Genomic DNA, 14,671 nt, shown 5'->3' with positions numbered 1-14,671 from the left:
CAGCTCTGCACTGGCTGGCATAACCAATCTACCCTTCATCCGCAGACCTCCATCATCCCCAATGGTCCAATCAGTCTTAGGCTCTTTGGAAATCTCTTCCTTCCGGATTTGAATCCAAGAGTCTTCCAACTGAGCTCTGACAACTCTGTCACTCTAAGATGGCTGCACTGACATAGCTCCCAAGAATGCACTGGTACTACCGACCTCAGGTCTGAAGTCAAACTTGCCAAGAGTGATAAGATCCCGATGTAATGAACATCTCAAAGCCGAAACCTGATGTCGACGCTTCCTACTTAAAGCATCTGCTACGACGTTCTCCTTCCCCGGATGATACTGAATCGCGAACTCGTAGTCCTTGATAAACTCAACCCACCTCCTCTGTCTCTGATTGAGTTCCTTCTGAGAAAAGAGGTACTTCAGACACTGATGGTTTGTGAACAACTCAAACTGTACTCCATATAAGTAGTGCCTCCATAACTTTAGTGCAAATACCACTGCTGCTAACTCCAAGTCATGAGTGGGATAGTTCTGCTCATGCACCCTCAACTGCCGTGAGATATAGGCCACCACTCTCTGAGTCTGCATCAATACACCTCCTAAGCCTGCCAATGATGCATTTGTATATACAACGAATGTCCTGTCGCTGCTCGGAATAGTCAAAACCGGCGCTGTAGTCAACTTAGCCTTTAAAATATCAAAGGCCTTCTGGCACTCCACGCTCCATACGAACTGTACACCCTTCTTCGTAAGGTGTGTAATCGGCGTCGTAATCTTTGAGAAGTCCTGAATGAACTTCCTGTAATATCCAGCTAAACCCAAAAAGCTGTGAATCTCTGTCACCGTCTTCGGTGGCTCCCAATCAAGAACTACCGTGACCTTGGCCGGGTCTACTGCTATGCCCTCTCTACTGATGACGTGGCCAAGAAATTTGACTTCTGAAAGCCAAAACTCACACTTGCTGAACTTAGCATACAGCTGATGCTCCTGCAGAGTCCTCAACGCTATCCGTAGATGCTCCTCGTGATCTGCCTCCGATCTCGAGTAAATGAGTATATCATCGATGAAGACGATCACAAACTGACCTAAGAAGGGACGGAAAACCCGGTTCATCAAATCCATGAATACCGTGGGTGCATTGGTCAACCCAAATGGCATGACCAAGAACTCGAAGGACCCATATCGAGTAAGAAAAGCGGTCTTAGGAATATCCATCTCCCGGACCCGTAGCTGATGATAGCCAGAACGAAGATCAATCTTTGAGAAATACTGCGCTCCCTGCAACTGGTCAAACAAGTCATCAATCCTAGGTAGTGGGTACCTATTCCGGATAGTGACCTTGTTCAACTCTCTATAATCTATGCATAATCTCATACTACCGTCCATCTTCTTCACGAGGAGGACCGGTGCGCCCCACGAAAAATGACTCCGGCGAATAAAACCATGAGCTAACAACTCATCCAACTGGGTCTGAAGCTCCCTCATCCCAGCTGGTGCCATGTGATAGGGTGCGCGGGATATCGGGGCTGTGTTTGGCTGCAACTCGATACAAAACTCTACCTCTCTCACCGGAGGTAATCCAGGTATGTCCTGAAAGACATCCTGATACTCTGAGACAACTCTAGTCTCCAATAACTCAGTACCCTGATCCCGTCGCATCACCTTCTCGATGTACGCCAGAAATGACTCCGCAAATCGGTTGCCCTGAGAGGTGGCTACAATCATCTCGGACCCATCGGACGCTCGCAACTTGACTGTCTTTGCAAAGCAGTCAATACTAACATAGTAGGAAGACAACCAATCCATACCAAGGATAATATCGAACTCGGACATATGCAACACTATCAAATCGACTATGAACTCCGACTCATCTAAACTGATGGTACACCTCCTACAAACGCTCTCCAGAAGCGATACCTCACCTAAAGGGGTGGAAACAGATAAAGGGGTGTCTAGAGGCTGAGCTACGAGCTGGAGTCTAGCCATAAATGCATGCGATATGAAAGAATGCGAAGCTCCTGAATCGAAAAGAATACGGGCGGGAAAGGAATTCATAAAGAACATACCCTCCAAAACTGCTCCATTAGCTCCATGATCATGCGGAACTACTGCATATACTCTGCCGGTGGCTAAAGACTGCTCTGTCGCTGGTGCTGGAGAATATGGGACAATCTTCCCCTGGGAAACCTCCCGAACTGCTAGAACCTACCCCTCAGTCTTCTGCTGCTGCTGAATTGGACCATTTCCCTTCTGAGCTCTTGTTGGTGCACTGCGGCACTCTAATGCCTTGTGTCCGACCTTGCGACAGTTAAAACAAGATCCCTGGAACTTGCGCTGCTGATGCGCTCTCTGATCCTGCTGGGATCCTTTCTCATGAGGGCACTGCTGTTGCTGTTGAGGTTCAGTCAAGGGTCTCTTGTTCTTACCCTTGTTTCCGGCGTGCCCTCTCTTAGCACTCCCTTCCTTGTCCTCGTGCCCTCTCTTAGCACTCCCTTCCTTGTCCTTCTGAAACTTAGCTGTCCCATTTTCCTGAGAAATGGGGGTTTCAGCTACTGGTGGTGGTGTAATGTGATTCGCCACAAGCTCCTCGATTGCTGCTATCCTAGCGACGGGGGGAGCCATAAGATCTACCAGGTACTGGGGAGCCTGCTGTGGCTCAGGTGGAGTTTGATGTGGCTCGGGTGGAGTTTGATGTGGTTCAGCCTGTCCAGATCTCTGAGTACGTGACATACCATATTCTGACATCTCTGATCAAAATAAAATAAGAGTTTATGAGTCAAAATAGACCTTTATAAATAATGTATCACAATACAATTTTCACACATATAGTATTTTCACAAATACTTTAAATTTATACAAAATAGTTTTCATAAAAAAAAATTTCTCAAATTTTTGAGATATACGCATATATCGTCCTCACTCATGCTAGGAAATCCTTACAGACTCTACACACGAATCCTAAGAAACTCTATCCTAGCTCTATGACTCGACACAGGATGATCCTAAGGATACTGGAACTAGAGCTCTGATACCAACTGTGATGCCCCTGGGTTCACACAAGGCTGCAGTCCCAGGTGAAACCAAGAATGTCAAACCTGCCATGCACCACACCGTGCAATAACATGTTTCACCATCACAATTAACATCTATCTAGTAGAGTCAACAACAGGTGTAGGTACAAAAGCAAGTAAAAGAAAATGCAAGAAATAACTGATGAAATAATAGTGATCACATTGATATCTCATCATCCAACATACAGAAATATATAGTCAATGTCTGAATAGATAAACTGGAATACTCAACAAGTCTCAAATACAAATATCCGACAAGAGGAATTAAGGCACACAGCCTTTACAACTTCTAGAATAAGACTCTCAAATGTCTAAACAAAAGTCTACTGTAGAACTCCAAAAGAAAATATAACTAAGTAGACAGCTGAAGCTAAAATGCATCGCCATCAACCAGCGACTCTCCGGGCTCCTGGCTCGTTACCTGAAAGGGGGAGGGACAACGAGCGTCAAAGCGCTAGCGAGCAACATCACAACCAACCCCAAGGGAACATGGCTCGTTGTATAAGAAAATACAGTTAATACATAATAGATCTAAAATCATTAATCTTACTAAAGAGGATTTTAGTATTTAGAAATTTACAACACGAGCATAGGTACGTCGAGCGAAATAATCCAAACAAGGAAACCCTCATGTATATACCTTGTATCTCAAATTGTAAATCCCTAAACACCAAACCCGAGGTTCTAGTACAGGAACAATAATAAAAGAAATACAACTCATCTCGGAACATAAATACAGTGTCATGTCATAGCCTACATGAGTATCATGTCACAACTTACATGAATATCATGTCCGATACATGAACTAGATACAGTGGTTTCCGAACACATGGAACAAGTGGTAAATGTCCAACACGAGGACCGAAATGAATCATAGTCCAACACGAGGACTTCTATAGATCATAGTCCAATCACAAGGACTTCTATGGATCATAGTCCAATCACGAGGACTTCTATAAATCATAGTCCAACACGAGAACTTCTATAAATCATAGTCCAACACGAGGACTTCCATAGATCATAGTCCAATCACAAGGACTTCTATGGATCATAGTCCAATCACGAGGACTTCTATAAATCATAGTCCAACACGAGAACTTCTATAAATCATAGTCCAACACGAGGACTTCCATAGATCATAGTCCAATCACAAGGACTTCTATGGATCATAGTCCAATCACGAGGACTTCTATAAATCATAGTCCAACACGAGGACTTCTATAAATCATAGTCCCACGAGGACTTCTATAAATCATAGTCCAACACGAGGACTTCTATAAATCATAGTCCAACACGAGGACTTTTATAGATCATAGTCCAATCACAAGGACTTCTATGGATCATAGTCAATTCACGAGGACTAAATATACGTTAAAGTCTAACACAAGGACTGTGCAACTGTGAAAAATATATGCGGAAAGATATACAAAATCTAAACTCGCACGCGTCTCGGTGTACATATCTAAACTTGTGTCAAAAGTCATCCCACATGTACAGGTAAATCATTAACATGGTAAACTAGGGTTAGGTTATCGAGGCGACCCCGAAAAAGCAACTCAAACAGATCAAAAATCTGTAAAACAGCTCATCAGTCGACTGATGTGTCGACTGATGACGTTAGTCGACTCATATGTTGACCGATAAAGATCAGACAGCATAGACTCAGCTCACCAGTCGACTGACCAGTCGACTGAGAAGCTGAGGAAACAAAATCAGCCCGTCAGTCGACTGGTCAGTCGACTGATGGCTGAAAATCTCAGCCCGTCGGTCGACTGATCAGTCGACCGATTGACTACAGAAATTCTGCACAGGTCGATATATACCCAAATTTCGATCCAAACTCATTCCCATCAATCCCAAGCATGAAGAATACTGATATTAACATATATGTACCAAACTGGAACGAAAATTTCATGTGTGAATACATAAACATGAAGAATACTGATATTAACATATATGTACCAAACTGGAACGAAAATTTCATGTGTGAATACATAAAAAAAACCCTAAACATGTGTATTTATGTTTTAAAGCATTTCAAAACAAAGCTCATGTTAAATCTCTTGTAAAAACGTTTCAGATCTAGATCTCCGATTCAAATAAACGTTGGTGGGTTTTGAATATTCTGAAATCATATATCTTCCACTATATGGTATAAAAATCAATTCTTTGTACAAAAATTACATTTTTGGCTCAATAAAAACTCATTAAACTCAATAAATTCGTGTAAAACAAAAGGGACAGAGTTGGGCGAGATGTTACTCGCCTCTGGGTGATGAACAACTCCTGGATCTGAGAGAGTGGATCCCTTTTGCTGCAATGTGAAGATTTCGCCAAAAATCCTCTAAGTTCTCCCCCAAATCACCAAGAACAACCTAGGGTTTTAGATAGGGGAGAAGGGGGCTAGGGTTTTCTCTGGTCTGAAGGTGAGAGGGGGTGATTTCGGGTGAGAGGTGATATATACAAACAGTTAAACCCGACCCCAACCCGAACCAAATCAAAACAGACCCGAAACCTGAAAAACTGAAAATCAGCGTATCAGTCGACTGATGTGTCGACCGATACAGTCAGTCGACTGATGTGTTGACTGATCTGGAAAAATTTAGTTTTTGTGCATGTTTTGCTTATTTGCAAAACCATCGCACCAAACTCTACACCCATACTCTCATATCATCTCAAATAACTTGTTATCATGTACATCAATGACCTCAAGCTATTTATCATAAAAGAATTATTTATTTACTAATAATTCACATATATTCATATAAAAATTTACGGGGTTCTACAACATATTTCTAATTTTTTGATGATTTCATTATGAATGCATTAGGGTTTGGTGATTTTGATGGATTCTTAGCTAATTCAAGCAAGGAGTGCTTGTCTCATCTCAAAGGTACAATTTTTTTTTATTTTATTGAGAATTTTGTTCTTTTTATTAACTGTATACTTGATTATGCCTTTTTGTTTAATAGCCCATCCATCAAAATAGCTATTAGATACCATTATTGAGATTTTACAATTCTAAGAGATACGCTAATCATTGTTTTTTGTTTTACAATTCTAATTTTATTGAGATTTTACAATTCTAAGAGATACGCTAATCAGTGATTAAAGTAGGAGATAGCTCTTGTCATAGGTTGAAAAAGCTAGAAGTTTGAGAAAAGATTTATTATTGCTATTCAGTTTTCACATACTGATTTCTTATAACTCATATGCATCTCATATAATCTATATTCATGAATTGCTTGCTTGATTTGAAAATGAACATTGAATCAAACAGTTCTCAAATGCAGTATGGCTTGGTGCATATTGCAGCTGGAGATCTATTAAGGGCAGAAGTAGCAGCTGGGACTGAAAATGGGAAGCGGGCCAAGGAATACATGGAGAAGAGCAAGTTGGTTCCTGATGAAATTGTTGTCATGGTATAGGAATATTACTATTTTCCTCAGTACTTTTATGGCTGTTGTTTAACTTAGACGGAGCATTCTTTTAGATGGTTAAGGAGTGACTGATGCAATCAGATGCTCAAGAAAATGGATGGCTTTTGGATGGGTATCCAAGGAGCTTATCTAAGGCAAAAGCCTTAGAGGATCTTGGCATCCGACCTGATCTTTTCATTCTCTTGGATGTAAGCATTTTCTATCACAAAAATGCTTATTTATCAAATTCAACTTATGATTGATACATATACGGACTCTCTTCAGGTCTCTGAAGACATTCTTGTTGAGAGAGTGGTCGGTAGAAGACTTGATCCTGTTACAGGAAGATATACCATTTGTAGTATTCTCCAGCTGAAAATGAAGAAATTGTTGCGAGATTGACCCAGCGCTTTGATGATACGGAGGAGAAGGTTTTTCTATTAACCTGTCAATATACATATACATGGAGCTCTTTATCATAAATTTTTTGATTGTTATTATTTTCATATGTTACCTTTTCTTTCAGATATATAGTCATGGTATTTCTTGGAGATAATAGTAATTTGTGAACCTTTACTCTGGACTTATGTAGGTCAAGTTGCGATTGCAGACTCATCATAATAATGTGGATGATGTGCTTTCTGTATATAAAGATGTCATCTACAAGGTGCATCAAATTGGTAATTTTATAATTATTTCTAACTGAAATACAGTTGGATCAATTTACTTGAAATAAACAGTCACTGGGATCTCAAGTGCTGTGGTTAGTACCTATATGTTTTAGAGGGCTAAATGAGGGAATGAATTTTTATTGTTACTTGTTCCATGTTTTCCTAACAAACTATAAAGAATTAAAAAAAATAAAAATAAAAACACTCGAAAAAAGGAAATTTCTTCCGATAATACCAAGTAGTTCTACCATCTCTTCTAGTTCTAGCAGTGTGTGCCCATTTAAAATATATGAAGATGAGCTTTCCTTCAGTTTATGTTCTTTTTGTTTAATAGTCTCATGTATACTATTAGATACCTCTTGTTGGGAATTTAACGCTGAAATCCCTAATGCAGCAGAAACGCAGAATAGAGAAAAGTACACCAAGTTTTAACGAGGTTCGGCAATTGCCTACGTCCTCGGGAGCCACACAATAAATTTCTTATTAATCTAACAAAAAATTACAATTCAGAGCGAATCTCAAACTTGAGATTCCTCAAATAAATGCAATCTTTCACTGTAGCTACAGTGAAGATTCCTCTCTCTTTAAATACCCCTCTTTACTTCTTTCTCCCCTCTTTAATTTCTTCCTTAATGATTTCACTTTCGAAATCACGAGAGAGAGAGAGCGCTGGAGAAAAAATCGCGAGAAAGGGGGAGGAGTTCTACCGCCTCTGATTTTGCACGAGAAGATGAGGAGAAGAAGCTGCTATATCTCGGGCTTGGGATTTCCCCTTTGCTCACGACAGCCTGTCGTGAGCTGTTCTCGAGCTCGCCTGCACGTCGCGTGGACTTCACATGCTTAAAATCCGGCTGCCTCGAGCTCGCCTTGAACGATCTCGCCAGACCAAAAGTCGCCCGCGCTCAAGACTCGCCTGCAGCTTCGCCTGCTCAAAGTTCTGCCTGCAGCTGTTCGTCGAACTCACCAACAGGTTTCGTCCGCCTCCCAACTTCGCCTGCGTCGACTTCATTGCCAGGGCGCCTGCGGAGGTTTGAACTCCACACTCGACTCAACAATCTCCCACTTGGAGATAAAACCGTCGTCAGCAGGCTATCTCATCAAGCTCCTTCTCCTGTGTGGCTCCGCCCTCATCATCTATGCATGAAGGCCAACTGAAGTTGCGTACAACTCTAGTTTCTGAACGGTCACCATCTTTGTTAACATATCTGCTGGATTCTTACTTCCCGGAATCTTCTCCAGTTTCAACACGTCATCTTCCAACAAGGATCTGATGAAGTGGTACCGAAGCCCAATATGCTTCGTTCTAGAATGAAATGCGGAATTCTTCGCCAAGTGAATCGCACTCTGGCTATCGCTATGCAAGACATTCCTCTCCTGTTTGAATCCCAGCTCAGTTAACAAACCCTGAAGCTATATCATCTCTTTATTGGCTTCAGTCACCGCAACATACTCAGCTTCTGTAGTTGACAGAGTGATAATCTTCTGTATCTGTGACATCCAACTAATAGCTATAGTTCCGACGGTGAATACATAGCCGGTGGTGCTTCTTCGGTGATCGACTTCACCTCCAAAGTCTGCATCTACGTACACTTGCACTTCCACCTCTCCCTTACCAAATTGCAAACACTTCTGTGTGGTGCCTCATAGATATCTCAGAATCTACTTGACCGCTTCCCAATGAGCTTTTCCTGGATTCGACATAAACCGGCTGACCACTCCCACTGCATGGCCAATGTCTGGTCTCGTACAGACCATTGCGTACATCAAACTTCCGATAGCTGAGGCGTAAGGAACCTTAGCCATACTCTCTTTCTCTTCTTCTGACTGAGGAGACTGATCCTTCGATAGACGAAAATGGCTGGCCAATGGTGTGCTCACTGGCTTGGCGTCGCCCATGTTAGATCTCTGCAAAACACGGTTGATGTACTCCGTCTGAGACAACTACAAGAACCCTTTCTTCTTGTCTCTCGTGATTTGCATTCCAAGGATCTTCTTCGCTGGACCCAAGTCCTTCATGTCAAACTCCTTTGACAGCTGCTGCTTCAAACCTCTGATATCCTCCATATCTGCACCTGTAACCAACATATCATCAACATACAGCAGTAGGATGATATAACTGGACTGATATCTTTTGAAGTAGCAACAGTGATCGGCGTTGCACTTCTGGAAACCTTCCTTGTGTATGAAGCCGTCAAACTTCTTGTACCACTGCATTGGGGCTTGTTTCAGGCCATACAAGCTCTTCTTGAGTCTGCACACTAGGTTTTTCTTCTTTTCTTCTGAGAAACCTTCTAGCTGGTGCATGTATATCTCCTCTTCTAGATCTCCGTGAAGAAACGTCGTTTTCACGTCCAAATGCTCGAGATGAAGATCTTCAATTGCTACAATACTCATCACTGTCCTGATAGTATTTAGCTTCACCACGGGAGTGAAAATATCAGTGTAGTCAATTCCTTCCTTCTGCTGGAATCCTTTGACAACTAGCCGGGCTTTATATCTCTGGAACCATCCTGCTCCTCTTTCACCCGGTACACCCATTTGTTGTGGAGTGCCTTCTTACCCGTGGGCAACTCAGCTAGTTCCCACGTCTGGTTTGAGATGAGAGACCTCATCTCATCTTTCATGGCAAGCTCCCACTTGCTCGCATCTCTACCCTGACAAGCTTCATCATAGCTTTCAGGCTCCCCTCCATCTGTCAACAACAGATAGTTCATGTATCTCCTGTTGGGCACAGGAGGCTGTGAAGATCTCCTCAAAATCGGAGCTGGTGCGTCAGGCTCTTGCGCACCATCTTGTCTAACAGGCTCTTCTAGCTGAGGACCTTCTGCATTGGGTTCTTCTGAGAGGTTACTCGGGACATCATTTGCATCTATAAATATTGACTCGCTCTCTGAGTCATCTGTCTTGTGCATGTCCTTGTACATCACCTTCTCGTTGAATATCACATCTCTGCTCCGGATCACTTTCTTGTTTTCGTTATCCCAAATGCAGTAGCCGAACTCATCTTCACCATAGCCGATGAAAGTGCATTTCTTTGACTTGGGATCAAGCTTATTCCTGCCTTGATCACTAATATGCACGTAAGCTATACAACCGAAAACTTTAAGATGTGAGAGTTTTACCTCCTTTCCGCACCATACCTCCTCTGGTATTCTGTGCTCCAATGGAATCGATGGACCTGGTTGATCAAGTAAGCTGCTGTGTTGACCGCTTCTACCCAGAACTGCTTCGGTAGGCCTGACTGTACCCGAATGCTTCTGGCTCTCTCTGTCAACGTTCGGTTCATCCGCTCAGCTACACCATTTTGCTGAGGCGTGCCAGGCACGGTTCTCTCCATTCTGATCCCGTGCTCATAGCAAAACTTTTTGAATCCGGTGTCTTCATACTCACCGCCATTGTCGGTCCTGAGCTTCTTTATTCTCAGACCGGTCTCATTCTTGACCATAGGTTTCCATCTCCTGAAAGCTTCAAATACTTCTGACTTATGCTTCAGAAAGTAGACCCAAACTTTCCGAGAGTGATCATCGATAAAAGTCACGAAGTAGTGTTTCCCACAAATGGACGCGGTGGTGGTTGGTCCCCAAACATCTGAGTGAACGAGCTCTAGCTTCTCTTTCCTGGGGGTTCTGCCACTTGTCTGAAAGCTAACTCTCTTCTGCTTTCCAAGTATGCATTCTTCACACATATCCATCTCCACTGACTGCAGTCCTGGGAGTTTTCCCTTTGTGTGCATGATTTTCATCCCCTTCTCACTCATATGACCGAGTCTCTGGTGCCACAGCTTTGAAGTCTCATTGCCTGCTACAACTAAGATCAAACAACGTGCACCTGCTGTCATATACAGGGTACCAGTCTTCTTGCCTCGAGCAATCGTCATTGCGCCTTTTGAAATCTTCCAATCATCTCCATGGAAGGTCGTAGTGTATCCTTCGCCAGCCAACTGGCCTACGGATATTAAGTTCTTTCTCAGGTCGAGAATATGCCTGATATCCTTCAGCTCCCATACTGACCCATTCAACTTAATTTTTACCACACCTTTGCCCACAATAGCACACGGTTGATCATCACTAAGGTATACGTATCCAAGATTTTCGGGGGTATACTTCTCAAAAATTCTTTCTGAGAAGTAGCATGGAACGACGCTCCTGAATCTAACACCCAAGATTCCTCCTTGCTCTCCAAAGAGCATATCAATGCGTCGTCTCCTCCTAAAGTGGAAGTGACATTCACTTCTGCCTTCGCCTCCTTCTCATTCTGTGCATTCTTGCACTGATTCTTGTAATGCCCGGTCTTTCCACAATTCCAACACTCGATAGCCTTCGAGCTGTTGCTTGGATTCATTGACTTGGACCTCCTGTCCTTTGATCTACCTCTGTAGTTTGATATGCCTCGTCCGTTCCCTCTGGTTGAGTTTCTACCTCTTGACTCTGTATGTAATACTGAAGAGGTTGTAGCTTCACCCGACTCTCTCCGTCGGATCTCCTCACTGAGATCCAGATCACGAACATCGTCGAACTTCAACTTGGTGCTTCCCGACGAGCTACTCACTGCCGTGACTGTAGCGTTCCAACTCTCTAGGAGGGAAGACAATAATATCAACGCCCGAACTTCTTCATCAAACTCAATTTCAACTGAACTCAATTGGGTTGTGACTGTGTTGAGTTCATTAAGGTGTTGTACTACTGACGCGCCTTCCGCCATTCTCAGATTGAATAACAGCCGCATCAAATGAACTTTGTTCGCGGCTGATGGCTTCTCATACATATTTGAGAGTGCTGCCATAAGACCCGCCGTGGTCTTCTCCTTCGCTATGTTGAACACAACATTGCGAGTCAACGTCAATCTGATAACTCCGAGGGCTTGTCTATCTAGAAGGTTCCACTCATCTGCCTTTATAGAATCTGGTTTCTTCCCTGATAGTGGTTGATACAGATTTTTCTGATACAGATAATCCTCTATCTGCATTTTTCAGAATCCGAAATCTGTTCCATCAAACTTCTCAAGTCTTATTTTTCCTTCATCTGCGGCCATGGCTCCCACTTGAATCTGACTTCCTCTAGATCGTTTCACGCTTTGATACCAGTTGTTGGAAATTTAATGCTGAAATCCCTAATGCAGCAGAAACGCAGAATAGAGAAAAGTACACCAAGTTTTAACAAGGTTCGGCAACTGCCTACGTCCTCGGGAGCCACACAATAAATTTCTTATTAATCTAACAAGAAATTACAATTCAGAGCGAATCTCAAACTTGAGATTCCTCAAATAAATGCAATCTTTCACTATAGCTACAGTGAAGATTCCTCTCTCTTTAAATACCCCTCTTTACTTCTTTCTCTCCTCTTTAATTTCTTCCTTAATGATTTCACTTTCGAAATCACGAGAGAGAGAGAGAGAGCGCTGGAGAAAAAATCGCGAGAAAGGGGGAGGAGTTTCGCCACCTCTGATTTTGCACGAGAAGATGAGGAGAAGAAGCTGCTATATCTCGGGCTTGGGATTTCCCCTTTTATAGGGAAACCCTAGCTAGATCACGACAGCCTGTCGTGAGCTGTCCTCGAGCTCGCCTGCACGTCGCGTGGACTTCACATGCTCAAAATCTGGCTGCCTCGAGCTCGCCTTGAACGATCTCGCCAGACCAAAAGTCGCCCGTGCTCAAGACTCGCCTGCAGCTTCGCCTGCTCAAAGTTCCGCCTGCAGCTGTTCGTCAAACTCGCCAACAGGTTTCGTCCGCCTCCCAACTTCGCCTGCGTCGACTTCATCGCCAGGGCGCCTGCGGAGGTTTGAACTCCACACTCGGCTCAACACCTCTATCTTCCTTTGTTTACTCTCTTCATACGAAATGTCTTCCTTATCATTATAGTATTCTTCAATCAGCTATTCTTCTTCTTCCTCAACCGATAGTTGAACTAAAATAGTAATTGTTTGCCTGTTGGACAATGGTCACTCATTTGACATAGGTTTTTTTCCCCTCTATTTCATCTTTACTTGACAAAATTTCAATAATTGGATCAGGGTTAGCATAATATTTGTTATCCTAATTTATGGTATGGTATTGCAATGCAGGACCCTTCTCTTTTTCCATGTCTATCCTAATGTTGCTGACATAATGTTGATATTGATTGCATATTCCGTTAGTCAAAAAATTGTCATGCTGAGTAGCAGTCTATTCATTGTGATGATCATGCTTTTTTTATGACTACATGCTTTTTTTTATATAGGATAGAGATGCTTATTACTTTAGTTTTAATTTGAAAGTGAATATAAAGTTTAAGAGGCTTTGTTCTTTTATGAGCATGATTTTGGTTTATGAGTTTAATTTAACTCTCTACTATTGCTTATATTATGTATTGTGTAAGAAGAAGCTCTGCGTAACTGTTAAAATTATACTTTCATCTGCCATTTCTGAATTTGAATTAGATGTCCTCTATGGTGCATTCAATATTTCAATTCTCTTGTGCCTTTGTATGAGAGTGAATAACATCCATTTGCGTTATTGAATGCAAATACTAAATAATACTTTTGTGATTTGCCTTTTTAGTAGATATTATTTCTATTTTAGAGCGTATTTTGTTTCATGAACTAAATGATGCTAAATTTTTTAATGTAGGATCCAATAAGTTCTACGAGACATGAGTTGGAAGCATAGGAGAAAAAGGAGGAGAAGACTTTGAAAGATAAATAGACGATTCTTGTTATGGTTTCTTTTAGTAGTTTATGTTGTGCTAATTTAGCTTGTTGTAGAAAATCATGGTTATCTACCACCTATAGTACGTTGTGTTTTAAATGAAGACTTATTGTGTAGCCTAGAGCTTCTTATGTGGATTGTTTTGCTATACTCTTTTGTGTTGTCAAGTCTTTTATCATGGCTAATTTTTAAAGTAGTACTCTTGTTATTTTGGAGATTGAAGGTCAAAGTGGTAGTGGATAAAACCATAAGAAAATGCTATTATAATGAATATTTTGGACATTATTACTATTATTTGTATTTCCTCGTATCGAGTCATGAAGGATGAGATGTTTGCACGGGTATTTATAATTGCTATCGAGGTGATTAATTTTGGTTTTGAATCACTTCTCAAAGTTTTATTTGTGCATGACATGTCTTTCTTCTTTTTAAAACCAAGTTCATGTATAATAAAGTGTATCCAAACACTATATTTCAAATCTTTGATTTTAAATCCTTGCATTTTGTAAAGACAGTATAATAAAGTGTATCCAAACACTATATTTCAAATCTTTGATTTTAAATCCTTGCATTTTGTAAAGACATCCAAACAAAAGATTCTATCAAATCATATTTCAAATCTTTGATTTTAAATCCTTGCATTTTGTAAAGACATCCAAACAAAAGATTCTATCAAATCCTAGATTTAAAATCCTTTGATTTTAAATTAACATTTTAAATCCAAATCTTAGTTCACAAACGCAGCCCAAATTCTATTCTCATTCCAAACCAATCTAAGGATTAAGAATTGAAGGGTTTCTATAAAGTTGGATTCCATCTTTTCATGTTATG

At 41.5% G+C, this 14,671-nt stretch overlaps 1 pseudogene; it reads left to right on the top strand.

Annotated features, from left to right (window-relative positions):
* On the top strand, window positions 6,305–13,971 carry LOC109847166 (annotated as a pseudogene).

This window comes from Asparagus officinalis, chromosome 7 (genome assembly GCF_001876935.1).
Source record: "Asparagus officinalis chromosome 7, Aspof.V1, whole genome shotgun sequence".
In the NCBI taxonomy this organism is placed as follows: Eukaryota; Viridiplantae; Streptophyta; class Magnoliopsida; order Asparagales; family Asparagaceae; genus Asparagus; species Asparagus officinalis.
This window is presented reverse-complemented; position numbering and strand designations above follow the sequence as displayed.